General features: G+C 47.6%; 10 non-coding genes across 10 annotated transcripts; all 10 read right to left on the bottom strand.

Annotated features, from left to right (window-relative positions):
• Positions 1–781: 781 nt before the first annotated feature.
• On the bottom strand, positions 782–972 carry LOC142694038 (U2 spliceosomal RNA). Its single transcript, XR_012862316.1, has one exon. It is a non-coding gene; the product is annotated as a U2 spliceosomal RNA (small nuclear RNA).
• A 1,296-nt stretch (positions 973–2,268) lies between these two features.
• On the bottom strand, positions 2,269–2,459 carry LOC142694037 (U2 spliceosomal RNA). Its single transcript, XR_012862315.1, has one exon. It is a non-coding gene; the product is annotated as a U2 spliceosomal RNA (small nuclear RNA).
• Positions 2,460–3,751: 1,292 nt separating this feature from the next.
• Positions 3,752–3,942, bottom strand: LOC142694036 (U2 spliceosomal RNA). Its single transcript, XR_012862314.1, has one exon. It is a non-coding gene; the product is annotated as a U2 spliceosomal RNA (small nuclear RNA).
• Positions 3,943–5,226: 1,284 nt separating this feature from the next.
• Positions 5,227–5,417, bottom strand: LOC142694035 (U2 spliceosomal RNA). The gene has a single exon (XR_012862313.1). It is a non-coding gene; the product is annotated as a U2 spliceosomal RNA (small nuclear RNA).
• Positions 5,418–6,709: 1,292 nt separating this feature from the next.
• LOC142694034 (U2 spliceosomal RNA) lies at positions 6,710–6,900 on the bottom strand. The gene has a single exon (XR_012862312.1). It is a non-coding gene; the product is annotated as a U2 spliceosomal RNA (small nuclear RNA).
• A 1,292-nt stretch (positions 6,901–8,192) lies between these two features.
• Positions 8,193–8,383, bottom strand: LOC142694033 (U2 spliceosomal RNA). The gene has a single exon (XR_012862311.1). It is a non-coding gene; the product is annotated as a U2 spliceosomal RNA (small nuclear RNA).
• A 1,300-nt stretch (positions 8,384–9,683) lies between these two features.
• On the bottom strand, positions 9,684–9,874 carry LOC142694032 (U2 spliceosomal RNA). The gene has a single exon (XR_012862310.1). It is a non-coding gene; the product is annotated as a U2 spliceosomal RNA (small nuclear RNA).
• Positions 9,875–11,170: 1,296 nt separating this feature from the next.
• Positions 11,171–11,361, bottom strand: LOC142694029 (U2 spliceosomal RNA). Its single transcript, XR_012862308.1, has one exon. It is a non-coding gene; the product is annotated as a U2 spliceosomal RNA (small nuclear RNA).
• Positions 11,362–12,657: 1,296 nt separating this feature from the next.
• On the bottom strand, positions 12,658–12,848 carry LOC142694028 (U2 spliceosomal RNA). The gene has a single exon (XR_012862307.1). It is a non-coding gene; the product is annotated as a U2 spliceosomal RNA (small nuclear RNA).
• Positions 12,849–14,144: 1,296 nt separating this feature from the next.
• LOC142694027 (U2 spliceosomal RNA) lies at positions 14,145–14,335 on the bottom strand. Its single transcript, XR_012862306.1, has one exon. It is a non-coding gene; the product is annotated as a U2 spliceosomal RNA (small nuclear RNA).
• Positions 14,336–14,535: the final 200 nt, after the last annotated feature.

Below are 14,535 nucleotides of genomic sequence, written 5' to 3'. Positions count from 1 at the left end.
GGCTCAGTCAGTCACTCAGTGTTGCCTGAGAGGGCAACACTGCAACAGCCGGCCGCCAGGCTGTCTTTTTTTTGCACAGCTAGTTGCCTCCAGGAGGCCACAAGAGGGAGACAAGGGACTGCAAAATGGAAAATAGGCATCCACCAACTTTACAGACAACTTCTCCTTGCTCCTACAACCTCCATCCTTGCACAGTTTGTTATTCTTCTAGGTAACATAGTAACAAATCCAAATTGCTGCTCTCTTTGTAGGCAAGCAAGGCTTTGTTGCAACTGCAATTCTTACTTCTTCTTGAAATGTAGGGACGACAGTACATTCCATCACATCCATCTAGTGTACACAGGTAGGTCCATTGTGGCGGGCAGGCGAGCGGGCGGGCTGCTTTATTGGCTGTTTGCTGTTCCCCTACTCCACTCCACTATTTGACTGTTGTGCTGCATCAATCAATCAATCAATCAATCAATCAATCAATCAATCAATCAAGTGGCTGGCTCAGGTGCAGCTCTTTAACTTACCTAAAAGGGAGGGCGGAGAGAAGACAAGGAAGGTGAATGAGGTGTTCCAATGTGAAATGCCGGAAACACAGAAACACAGACGACACACAACAAGAGGTGGCAATCTATTCATTAATTGCATTTAATCAATGAGCTCATTATCACTCATGCATTGTCCAACAGGTGTTGAAATAATGGGATTAAAAGGGGAGATCCCTTCAGAAAGACAGAAACAATAGCAAAGACAAAAAACACTTTTGGAATCTGCTTTTAGTCAACACATAAGGAAAGGGTGCACCGGTCCTGGAAATACTGCAATACCAGGTCAATGCGTGGAGTGGACAGAGCAAGCTCTATTTCCATCTCCCTGTTCTAAAAATCCATTTAATATATGGTCCCCAGATAGGGGACGTATCAGATATTAAACTGATAAGAACAGATACTACACTTGATCTTAGCCAAAAGGCCGAGAAGCGATAACCCGAACGGGCCGCGCGTTGCCCGAGCCTGCCCGATACTGCTGTTCAGCCCTTGCAGCGATTCAGCCTACTTCTAGGCAATTCCATGGGGCCCTGCAGGCTCACACACTCACAGCTACACGGGAGGTGAATAAAGGCCGGAGAGGAAGCCAGACAGGATTTGCTTCTTTTGCTTGCACCACAATGCAGTGCTGAAAGAGGAGGAATCTACATAAAAACGCCTTCCTGGCAACGCCCAAATGCCCTGCTGCCATGCAGATAAACACTGGCAGCGGCAGCAAGTGCATGCCCACAGCCACCCCTTGTTCCTTCACACCTTGTATCAGCTGTAATCCAGTCCAGTCCAGTGCTGCCTGCTGAGCAGCACTGACCAACACTGCCTGGGCCCAGGCTTTTATCTCTGAGGCCCCATTATGATGTCAGAAAGCTGGCTCTGGAATCCTGAGGGCTCCACTATGACACGTGCAAAGTTCCGTCTGAACTTTATATAAGACGGTGAGGCTCAGTCAGTCACTCAGTGTTGCCTGAGAGGGCAACACTGCAACAGCCGGCCGCCAGGCTGTCTTTTTTTTGCACAGCTAGTTGCCTCCAGGAGGCCACAAGAGGGAGACAAGGGACTGCAAAATGGAAAATAGGCATCCACCAACTTTACAGACAACTTCTCCTTGCTCCTACAACCTCCATCCTTGCACAGTTTGTTATTCTTCTAGGTAACATAGTAACAAATCCAAATTGCTGCTCTCTTTGTAGGCAAGCAAGGCTTTGTTGCAACTGCAATTCTTACTTCTTCTTGAAATGTAGGGACGACAGTACATTCCATCACATCCATCTAGTGTACACAGGTAGGTCCATTGTGGCGGGCAGGCGAGCGGGCGGGCTGCTTTATTGGCTGTTTGCTGTTCCCCTACTCCACTCCACTATTTGACTGTTGTGCTGCATCAATCAATCAATCAATCAATCAATCAATCAATCAATCAATCAATCAATCAATCAATCAGTGGCTGGCTCAGGTGCAGCTCTTTAACTTACCTAAAAGGGAGGGCGGAGAGAAGACAAGGAAGGTGAATGAGGTGTTCCAATGTGAAATGCCGGAAACACAGAAACACAGACGACACACAACAAGAGGTGGCAATCTATTCATTAATTGCATTTAATCAATGAGCTCATTATCACTCATGCATTGTCCAACAGGTGTTGAAATAATGGGATTAAAAGGGGAGATCCCTTCAGAAAGACAGAAACAATAGCAAAGACAAAAAACACTTTTGGAATCTGCTTTTAGTCAACACATAAGGAAAGGGTGCACCGGTCCTGGAAATACTGCAATACCAGGTCAATGCGTGGAGTGGACAGAGCAAGCTCTATTTCCATCTCCCTGTTCTAAAAATCCATTTAATATATGGTCCCCAGATAGGGGACGTATCAGATATTAAACTGATAAGAACAGATACTACACTTGATCTTAGCCAAAAGGCCGAGAAGCGATAACCCGAACGGGCCGCGCGTTGCCCGAGCCTGCCCGATACTGCTGTTCAGCCCTTGCAGCGATTCAGCCTACTTCTAGGCAATTCCATGGGGCCCTGCAGGCTCACACACTCACAGCTACACGGGAGGTGAATAAAGGCCGGAGAGGAAGCCAGACAGGATTTGCTTCTTTTGCTTGCACCACAATGCAGTGCTGAAAGAGGAGGAATCTACATAAAAACGCCTTCCTGGCAACGCCCAAATGCCCTGCTGCCATGCAGATAAACACTGGCAGCGGCAGCAAGTGCATGCCCACAGCCACCCCTTGTTCCTTCACACCTTGTATCAGCTGTAATCCAGTCCAGTCCAGTGCTGCCTGCTGAGCAGCACTGACCAACACTGCCTGGGCCCAGGCTTTTATCTCTGAGGCCCCATTATGATGTCAGAAAGCTGGCTCTGGAATCCTGAGGGCTCCACTATGACACGTGCAAAGTTCCGTCTGAACTTTATATAAGACGGTGAGGCTCAGTCAGTCACTCAGTGTTGCCTGAGAGGGCAACACTGCAACAGCCGGCCGCCAGGCTGTCTTTTTTTTGCACAGCTAGTTGCCTCCAGGAGGCCACAAGAGGGAGACAAGGGACTGCAAAATGGAAAATAGGCATCCACCAACTTTACAGACAACTTCTCCTTGCTCCTACAACCTCCATCCTTGCACAGTTTGTTATTCTTCTAGGTAACATAGTAACAAATCCAAATTGCTGCTCTCTTTGTAGGCAAGCAAGGCTTTGTTGCAACTGCAATTCTTACTTCTTCTTGAAATGTAGGGACGACAGTACATTCCATCACATCCATCTAGTGTACACAGGTAGGTCCATTGTGGCGGGCAGGCGAGCGGGCGGGCTGCTTTATTGGCTGTTTGCTGTTCCCCTACTCCACTCCACTATTTGACTGTTGTGCTGCATCAATCAATCAATCAATCAATCAATCAATCAATCAATCAATCAATCAATCAATCAGTGGCTGGCTCAGGTGCAGCTCTTTAACTTACCTAAAAGGGAGGGCGGAGAGAAGACAAGGAAGGTGAATGAGGTGTTCCAATGTGAAATGCCGGAAACACAGAAACACAGACGACACACAACAAGAGGTGGCAATCTATTCATTAATTGCATTTAATCAATGAGCTCATTATCACTCATGCATTGTCCAACAGGTGTTGAAATAATGGGATTAAAAGGGGAGATCCCTTCAGAAAGACAGAAACAATAGCAAAGACAAAAAACACTTTTGGAATCTGCTTTTAGTCAACACATAAGGAAAGGGTGCACCGGTCCTGGAAATACTGCAATACCAGGTCAATGCGTGGAGTGGACAGAGCAAGCTCTATTTCCATCTCCCTGTTCTAAAAATCCATTTAATATATGGTCCCCAGATAGGGGACGTATCAGATATTAAACTGATAAGAACAGATACTACACTTGATCTTAGCCAAAAGGCCGAGAAGCGATAACCCGAACGGGCCGCGCGTTGCCCGAGCCTGCCCGATACTGCTGTTCAGCCCTTGCAGCGATTCAGCCTACTTCTAGGCAATTCCATGGGGCCCTGCAGGCTCACACACTCACAGCTACACGGGAGGTGAATAAAGGCCGGAGAGGAAGCCAGACAGGATTTGCTTCTTTTGCTTGCACCACAATGCAGTGCTGAAAGAGGAGGAATCTACATAAAAACGCCTTCCTGGCAACGCCCAAATGCCCTGCTGCCATGCAGATAAACACTGGCAGCGGCAGCAAGTGCATGCCCACAGCCACCCCTTGTTCCTTCACACCTTGTATCAGCTGTAATCCAGTCCAGTCCAGTGCTGCCTGCTGAGCAGCACTGACCAACACTGCCTGGGCCCAGGCTTTTATCTCTGAGGCCCCATTATGATGTCAGAAAGCTGGCTCTGGAATCCTGAGGGCTCCACTATGACACGTGCAAAGTTCCGTCTGAACTTTATATAAGACGGTGAGGCTCAGTCAGTCACTCAGTGTTGCCTGAGAGGGCAACACTGCAACAGCCGGCCGCCAGGCTGTCTTTTTTTTGCACAGCTAGTTGCCTCCAGGAGGCCACAAGAGGGAGACAAGGGACTGCAAAATGGAAAATAGGCATCCACCAACTTTACAGACAACTTCTCCTTGCTCCTACAACCTCCATCCTTGCACAGTTTGTTATTCTTCTAGGTAACATAGTAACAAATCCAAATTGCTGCTCTCTTTGTAGGCAAGCAAGGCTTTGTTGCAACTGCAATTCTTACTTCTTCTTGAAATGTAGGGACGACAGTACATTCCATCACATCCATCTAGTGTACACAGGTAGGTCCATTGTGGCGGGCAGGCGAGCGGGCGGGCTGCTTTATTGGCTGTTTGCTGTTCCCCTACTCCACTCCACTATTTGACTGTTGTGCTGCATCAATCAATCAATCAATCAATCAATCAATCAATCAATCAATCAATCAGTGGCTGGCTCAGGTGCAGCTCTTTAACTTACCTAAAAGGGAGGGCGGAGAGAAGACAAGGAAGGTGAATGAGGTGTTCCAATGTGAAATGCCGGAAACACAGAAACACAGACGACACACAACAAGAGGTGGCAATCTATTCATTAATTGCATTTAATCAATGAGCTCATTATCACTCATGCATTGTCCAACAGGTGTTGAAATAATGGGATTAAAAGGGGAGATCCCTTCAGAAAGACAGAAACAATAGCAAAGACAAAAAACACTTTTGGAATCTGCTTTTAGTCAACACATAAGGAAAGGGTGCACCGGTCCTGGAAATACTGCAATACCAGGTCAATGCGTGGAGTGGACAGAGCAAGCTCTATTTCCATCTCCCTGTTCTAAAAATCCATTTAATATATGGTCCCCAGATAGGGGACGTATCAGATATTAAACTGATAAGAACAGATACTACACTTGATCTTAGCCAAAAGGCCGAGAAGCGATAACCCGAACGGGCCGCGCGTTGCCCGAGCCTGCCCGATACTGCTGTTCAGCCCTTGCAGCGATTCAGCCTACTTCTAGGCAATTCCATGGGGCCCTGCAGGCTCACACACTCACAGCTACACGGGAGGTGAATAAAGGCCGGAGAGGAAGCCAGACAGGATTTGCTTCTTTTGCTTGCACCACAATGCAGTGCTGAAAGAGGAGGAATCTACATAAAAACGCCTTCCTGGCAACGCCCAAATGCCCTGCTGCCATGCAGATAAACACTGGCAGCGGCAGCAAGTGCATGCCCACAGCCACCCCTTGTTCCTTCACACCTTGTATCAGCTGTAATCCAGTCCAGTCCAGTGCTGCCTGCTGAGCAGCACTGACCAACACTGCCTGGGCCCAGGCTTTTATCTCTGAGGCCCCATTATGATGTCAGAAAGCTGGCTCTGGAATCCTGAGGGCTCCACTATGACACGTGCAAAGTTCCGTCTGAACTTTATATAAGACGGTGAGGCTCAGTCAGTCACTCAGTGTTGCCTGAGAGGGCAACACTGCAACAGCCGGCCGCCAGGCTGTCTTTTTTTTGCACAGCTAGTTGCCTCCAGGAGGCCACAAGAGGGAGACAAGGGACTGCAAAATGGAAAATAGGCATCCACCAACTTTACAGACAACTTCTCCTTGCTCCTACAACCTCCATCCTTGCACAGTTTGTTATTCTTCTAGGTAACATAGTAACAAATCCAAATTGCTGCTCTCTTTGTAGGCAAGCAAGGCTTTGTTGCAACTGCAATTCTTACTTCTTCTTGAAATGTAGGGACGACAGTACATTCCATCACATCCATCTAGTGTACACAGGTAGGTCCATTGTGGCGGGCAGGCGAGCGGGCGGGCTGCTTTATTGGCTGTTTGCTGTTCCCCTACTCCACTCCACTATTTGACTGTTGTGCTGCATCAATCAATCAATCAATCAATCAATCAATCAATCAATCAATCAATCAATCAATCAGTGGCTGGCTCAGGTGCAGCTCTTTAACTTACCTAAAAGGGAGGGCGGAGAGAAGACAAGGAAGGTGAATGAGGTGTTCCAATGTGAAATGCCGGAAACACAGAAACACAGACGACACACAACAAGAGGTGGCAATCTATTCATTAATTGCATTTAATCAATGAGCTCATTATCACTCATGCATTGTCCAACAGGTGTTGAAATAATGGGATTAAAAGGGGAGATCCCTTCAGAAAGACAGAAACAATAGCAAAGACAAAAAACACTTTTGGAATCTGCTTTTAGTCAACACATAAGGAAAGGGTGCACCGGTCCTGGAAATACTGCAATACCAGGTCAATGCGTGGAGTGGACAGAGCAAGCTCTATTTCCATCTCCCTGTTCTAAAAATCCATTTAATATATGGTCCCCAGATAGGGGACGTATCAGATATTAAACTGATAAGAACAGATACTACACTTGATCTTAGCCAAAAGGCCGAGAAGCGATAACCCGAACGGGCCGCGCGTTGCCCGAGCCTGCCCGATACTGCTGTTCAGCCCTTGCAGCGATTCAGCCTACTTCTAGGCAATTCCATGGGGCCCTGCAGGCTCACACACTCACAGCTACACGGGAGGTGAATAAAGGCCGGAGAGGAAGCCAGACAGGATTTGCTTCTTTTGCTTGCACCACAATGCAGTGCTGAAAGAGGAGGAATCTACATAAAAACGCCTTCCTGGCAACGCCCAAATGCCCTGCTGCCATGCAGATAAACACTGGCAGCGGCAGCAAGTGCATGCCCACAGCCACCCCTTGTTCCTTCACACCTTGTATCAGCTGTAATCCAGTCCAGTCCAGTGCTGCCTGCTGAGCAGCACTGACCAACACTGCCTGGGCCCAGGCTTTTATCTCTGAGGCCCCATTATGATGTCAGAAAGCTGGCTCTGGAATCCTGAGGGCTCCACTATGACACGTGCAAAGTTCCGTCTGAACTTTATATAAGACGGTGAGGCTCAGTCAGTCACTCAGTGTTGCCTGAGAGGGCAACACTGCAACAGCCGGCCGCCAGGCTGTCTTTTTTTTGCACAGCTAGTTGCCTCCAGGAGGCCACAAGAGGGAGACAAGGGACTGCAAAATGGAAAATAGGCATCCACCAACTTTACAGACAACTTCTCCTTGCTCCTACAACCTCCATCCTTGCACAGTTTGTTATTCTTCTAGGTAACATAGTAACAAATCCAAATTGCTGCTCTCTTTGTAGGCAAGCAAGGCTTTGTTGCAACTGCAATTCTTACTTCTTCTTGAAATGTAGGGACGACAGTACATTCCATCACATCCATCTAGTGTACACAGGTAGGTCCATTGTGGCGGGCAGGCGAGCGGGCGGGCTGCTTTATTGGCTGTTTGCTGTTCCCCTACTCCACTCCACTATTTGACTGTTGTGCTGCATCAATCAATCAATCAATCAATCAATCAATCAATCAATCAATCAATCAATCAATCAGTGGCTGGCTCAGGTGCAGCTCTTTAACTTACCTAAAAGGGAGGGCGGAGAGAAGACAAGGAAGGTGAATGAGGTGTTCCAATGTGAAATGCCGGAAACACAGAAACACAGACGACACACAACAAGAGGTGGCAATCTATTCATTAATTGCATTTAATCAATGAGCTCATTATCACTCATGCATTGTCCAACAGGTGTTGAAATAATGGGATTAAAAGGGGAGATCCCTTCAGAAAGACAGAAACAATAGCAAAGACAAAAAACACTTTTGGAATCTGCTTTTAGTCAACACATAAGGAAAGGGTGCACCGGTCCTGGAAATACTGCAATACCAGGTCAATGCGTGGAGTGGACAGAGCAAGCTCTATTTCCATCTCCCTGTTCTAAAAATCCATTTAATATATGGTCCCCAGATAGGGGACGTATCAGATATTAAACTGATAAGAACAGATACTACACTTGATCTTAGCCAAAAGGCCGAGAAGCGATAACCCGAACGGGCCGCGCGTTGCCCGAGCCTGCCCGATACTGCTGTTCAGCCCTTGCAGCGATTCAGCCTACTTCTAGGCAATTCCATGGGGCCCTGCAGGCTCACACACTCACAGCTACACGGGAGGTGAATAAAGGCCGGAGAGGAAGCCAGACAGGATTTGCTTCTTTTGCTTGCACCACAATGCAGTGCTGAAAGAGGAGGAATCTACATAAAAACGCCTTCCTGGCAACGCCCAAATGCCCTGCTGCCATGCAGATAAACACTGGCAGCGGCAGCAAGTGCATGCCCACAGCCACCCCTTGTTCCTTCACACCTTGTATCAGCTGTAATCCAGTCCAGTCCAGTGCTGCCTGCTGAGCAGCACTGACCAACACTGCCTGGGCCCAGGCTTTTATCTCTGAGGCCCCATTATGATGTCAGAAAGCTGGCTCTGGAATCCTGAGGGCTCCACTATGACACGTGCAAAGTTCCGTCTGAACTTTATATAAGACGGTGAGGCTCAGTCAGTCACTCAGTGTTGCCTGAGAGGGCAACACTGCAACAGCCGGCCGCCAGGCTGTCTTTTTTTTGCACAGCTAGTTGCCTCCAGGAGGCCACAAGAGGGAGACAAGGGACTGCAAAATGGAAAATAGGCATCCACCAACTTTACAGACAACTTCTCCTTGCTCCTACAACCTCCATCCTTGCACAGTTTGTTATTCTTCTAGGTAACATAGTAACAAATCCAAATTGCTGCTCTCTTTGTAGGCAAGCAAGGCTTTGTTGCAACTGCAATTCTTACTTCTTCTTGAAATGTAGGGACGACAGTACATTCCATCACATCCATCTAGTGTACACAGGTAGGTCCATTGTGGCGGGCAGGCGAGCGGGCGGGCTGCTTTATTGGCTGTTTGCTGTTCCCCTACTCCACTCCACTATTTGACTGTTGTGCTGCATCAATCAATCAATCAATCAATCAATCAATCAATCAATCAATCAATCAATCAATCAATCAATCAGTGGCTGGCTCAGGTGCAGCTCTTTAACTTACCTAAAAGGGAGGGCGGAGAGAAGACAAGGAAGGTGAATGAGGTGTTCCAATGTGAAATGCCGGAAACACAGAAACACAGACGACACACAACAAGAGGTGGCAATCTATTCATTAATTGCATTTAATCAATGAGCTCATTATCACTCATGCATTGTCCAACAGGTGTTGAAATAATGGGATTAAAAGGGGAGATCCCTTCAGAAAGACAGAAACAATAGCAAAGACAAAAAACACTTTTGGAATCTGCTTTTAGTCAACACATAAGGAAAGGGTGCACCGGTCCTGGAAATACTGCAATACCAGGTCAATGCGTGGAGTGGACAGAGCAAGCTCTATTTCCATCTCCCTGTTCTAAAAATCCATTTAATATATGGTCCCCAGATAGGGGACGTATCAGATATTAAACTGATAAGAACAGATACTACACTTGATCTTAGCCAAAAGGCCGAGAAGCGATAACCCGAACGGGCCGCGCGTTGCCCGAGCCTGCCCGATACTGCTGTTCAGCCCTTGCAGCGATTCAGCCTACTTCTAGGCAATTCCATGGGGCCCTGCAGGCTCACACACTCACAGCTACACGGGAGGTGAATAAAGGCCGGAGAGGAAGCCAGACAGGATTTGCTTCTTTTGCTTGCACCACAATGCAGTGCTGAAAGAGGAGGAATCTACATAAAAACGCCTTCCTGGCAACGCCCAAATGCCCTGCTGCCATGCAGATAAACACTGGCAGCGGCAGCAAGTGCATGCCCACAGCCACCCCTTGTTCCTTCACACCTTGTATCAGCTGTAATCCAGTCCAGTCCAGTGCTGCCTGCTGAGCAGCACTGACCAACACTGCCTGGGCCCAGGCTTTTATCTCTGAGGCCCCATTATGATGTCAGAAAGCTGGCTCTGGAATCCTGAGGGCTCCACTATGACACGTGCAAAGTTCCGTCTGAACTTTATATAAGACGGTGAGGCTCAGTCAGTCACTCAGTGTTGCCTGAGAGGGCAACACTGCAACAGCCGGCCGCCAGGCTGTCTTTTTTTTGCACAGCTAGTTGCCTCCAGGAGGCCACAAGAGGGAGACAAGGGACTGCAAAATGGAAAATAGGCATCCACCAACTTTACAGACAACTTCTCCTTGCTCCTACAACCTCCATCCTTGCACAGTTTGTTATTCTTCTAGGTAACATAGTAACAAATCCAAATTGCTGCTCTCTTTGTAGGCAAGCAAGGCTTTGTTGCAACTGCAATTCTTACTTCTTCTTGAAATGTAGGGACGACAGTACATTCCATCACATCCATCTAGTGTACACAGGTAGGTCCATTGTGGCGGGCAGGCGAGCGGGCGGGCTGCTTTATTGGCTGTTTGCTGTTCCCCTACTCCACTCCACTATTTGACTGTTGTGCTGCATCAATCAATCAATCAATCAATCAATCAATCAATCAATCAATCAATCAATCAATCAATCAGTGGCTGGCTCAGGTGCAGCTCTTTAACTTACCTAAAAGGGAGGGCGGAGAGAAGACAAGGAAGGTGAATGAGGTGTTCCAATGTGAAATGCCGGAAACACAGAAACACAGACGACACACAACAAGAGGTGGCAATCTATTCATTAATTGCATTTAATCAATGAGCTCATTATCACTCATGCATTGTCCAACAGGTGTTGAAATAATGGGATTAAAAGGGGAGATCCCTTCAGAAAGACAGAAACAATAGCAAAGACAAAAAACACTTTTGGAATCTGCTTTTAGTCAACACATAAGGAAAGGGTGCACCGGTCCTGGAAATACTGCAATACCAGGTCAATGCGTGGAGTGGACAGAGCAAGCTCTATTTCCATCTCCCTGTTCTAAAAATCCATTTAATATATGGTCCCCAGATAGGGGACGTATCAGATATTAAACTGATAAGAACAGATACTACACTTGATCTTAGCCAAAAGGCCGAGAAGCGATAACCCGAACGGGCCGCGCGTTGCCCGAGCCTGCCCGATACTGCTGTTCAGCCCTTGCAGCGATTCAGCCTACTTCTAGGCAATTCCATGGGGCCCTGCAGGCTCACACACTCACAGCTACACGGGAGGTGAATAAAGGCCGGAGAGGAAGCCAGACAGGATTTGCTTCTTTTGCTTGCACCACAATGCAGTGCTGAAAGAGGAGGAATCTACATAAAAACGCCTTCCTGGCAACGCCCAAATGCCCTGCTGCCATGCAGATAAACACTGGCAGCGGCAGCAAGTGCATGCCCACAGCCACCCCTTGTTCCTTCACACCTTGTATCAGCTGTAATCCAGTCCAGTCCAGTGCTGCCTGCTGAGCAGCACTGACCAACACTGCCTGGGCCCAGGCTTTTATCTCTGAGGCCCCATTATGATGTCAGAAAGCTGGCTCTGGAATCCTGAGGGCTCCACTATGACACGTGCAAAGTTCCGTCTGAACTTTATATAAGACGGTGAGGCTCAGTCAGTCACTCAGTGTTGCCTGAGAGGGCAACACTGCAACAGCCGGCCGCCAGGCTGTCTTTTTTTTGCACAGCTAGTTGCCTCCAGGAGGCCACAAGAGGGAGACAAGGGACTGCAAAATGGAAAATAGGCATCCACCAACTTTACAGACAACTTCTCCTTGCTCCTACAACCTCCATCCTTGCACAGTTTGTTATTCTTCTAGGTAACATAGTAACAAATCCAAATTGCTGCTCTCTTTGTAGGCAAGCAAGGCTTTGTTGCAACTGCAATTCTTACTTCTTCTTGAAATGTAGGGACGACAGTACATTCCATCACATCCATCTAGTGTACACAGGTAGGTCCATTGTGGCGGGCAGGCGAGCGGGCGGGCTGCTTTATTGGCTGTTTGCTGTTCCCCTACTCCACTCCACTATTTGACTGTTGTGCTGCATCAATCAATCAATCAATCAATCAATCAATCAATCAATCAATCAATCAATCAATCAATCAATCAATCAATCAGTGGCTGGCTCAGGTGCAGCTCTTTAACTTACCTAAAAGGGAGGGCGGAGAGAAGACAAGGAAGGTGAATGAGGTGTTCCAATGTGAAATGCCGGAAACACAGAAACACAGACGACACACAACAAGAGGTGGCAATCTATTCATTAATTGCATTTAATCAATGAGCTCATTATCACTCATGCATTGTCCAACAGGTGTTGAAATAATGGGATTAAAAGGGGAGATACAGAAACAATAGCAAAGACAAAAAACACTTTTGGAATCTGCTTTTAGTCAACACATAAGGAAAGGGTGCACCGGTCCTGGAAATACTGCAATACCAGGTCAATGCGTGGAGTGGACAGAGCAAGCTCTATTTCCATCTCCCTGTTCTAAAAATCCATTTAATATATGGTCCCCAGATAGGGGACGTATCAGATATTAAACTGATAAGAACAGATACTACACTTGATCTTAGCCAAAAGGCCGAGAAGCGATAACCCGAACGGGCCGCGCGTTGCCCGAGCCTGCCCGATACTGCTGTTCAGCCCTTGCAGCGATTCAGCCTACTTCTAGGCAATTCCATGGGGCCCTGCAGGCTCACACACTCACAGCTACACGGGAGGTGAATAAAGGCCGGAGAGGAAGCCAGACAGGATTTGCTTCTTTTGCTTGCACCACAATGCAGTGCTGAAAGAGGAGGAATCTACATAAAAACGCCTTCCTGGCAACGCCCAAATGCCCTGCTGCCATGCAGATAAACACTGGCAGCGGCAGCAAGTGCATGCCCACAGCCACCCCTTGTTCCTTCACACCTTGTATCAGCTGTAATCCAGTCCAGTCCAGTGCTGCCTGCTGAGCAGCACTGACCAACACTGCCTGGGCCCAGGCTTTTATCTCTGAGGCCCCATTATGATGTCAGAAAGCTGGCTCTGGAATCCTGAGGGCTCCACTATGACACGTGCAAAGTTCCGTCTGAACTTTATATAAGACGGTGAGGCTCAGTCAGTCACTCAGTGTTGCCTGAGAGGGCAACATTGCAACAGCCGGCCGCCAGGCTGTCTTTTTTTTGCACAGCTAGTTGCCTCCAGGAGGCCACAAGAGGGAGACAAGGGACTGCAAAATGGAAAATAGGCATCCACCAACTTTACAGACAACTTCTCCTTGCTCCTACAACCTCCATCCTTGCACAGTTTGTTATTCTTCTAGGTAACATAGTAACAAATCCAAATTGCTGCTCTCTTTGTAGGCAAGCAAGGCTTTGTTGCAACTGCAATTCTTACTTCTTCTTGAAATGTAGGGACGACAGTACATTCCATCACATCCATCTAGTGTACACAGGTAGGTCCATTGTGGCGGGCAGGCGAGCGGGCGGGCTGCTTTATTGGCTGTTTGCTGTTCCCCTACTCCACTCCACTATTTGACTGTTGTGCTGCATCAATCAATCAATCAATCAATCAATCAATCAATCAATCAATCAATCAATCAATCAATCAGTGGCTGGCTCAGGTGCAGCTCTTTAACTTACCTAAAAGGGAGGGCGGAGAGAAGACAAGGAAGGTGAATGAGGTGTTCCAATGTGAAATGCCGGAAACACAGAAACACAGACGACACACAACAAGAGGTGGCAATCTATTCATTAATTGCATTTAATCAATGAGCTCATTATCACTCATGCATTGTCCAACAGGTGTTGAAATAATGGGATTAAAAGGGGAGATCCCTTCAGAAAGACAGAAACAATAGCAAAGACAAAAAACACTTTTGGAATCTGCTTTTAGTCAACACATAAGGAAAGGGTGCACCGGTCCTGGAAATACTGCAATACCAGGTCAATGCGTGGAGTGGACAGAGCAAGCTCTATTTCCATCTCCCTGTTCTAAAAATCCATTTAATATATGGTCCCCAGATAGGGGACGTATCAGATATTAAACTGATAAGAACAGATACTACACTTGATCTTAGCCAAAAGGCCGAGAAGCGATAACCCGAACGGGCCGCGCGTTGCCCGAGCCTGCCCGATACTGCTGTTCAGCCCTTGCAGCGATTCAGCCTACTTCTAGGCAATTCCATGGGGCCCTGCAGGCTCACACACTCACAGCTACACGGGAGGTGAATAAAGGCCGGAGAGGAAGCCAGACAGGATTTGCTTCTTTTGCTTGCACCACAATGCAGTGCTGAAAGA

This window comes from Rhinoderma darwinii (genome assembly GCF_050947455.1).
Source record: "Rhinoderma darwinii isolate aRhiDar2 chromosome 5 unlocalized genomic scaffold, aRhiDar2.hap1 SUPER_5_unloc_45, whole genome shotgun sequence".
NCBI lineage: Eukaryota > Metazoa > Chordata > Amphibia > Anura > Rhinodermatidae > Rhinoderma > Rhinoderma darwinii.
This window is presented reverse-complemented; position numbering and strand designations above follow the sequence as displayed.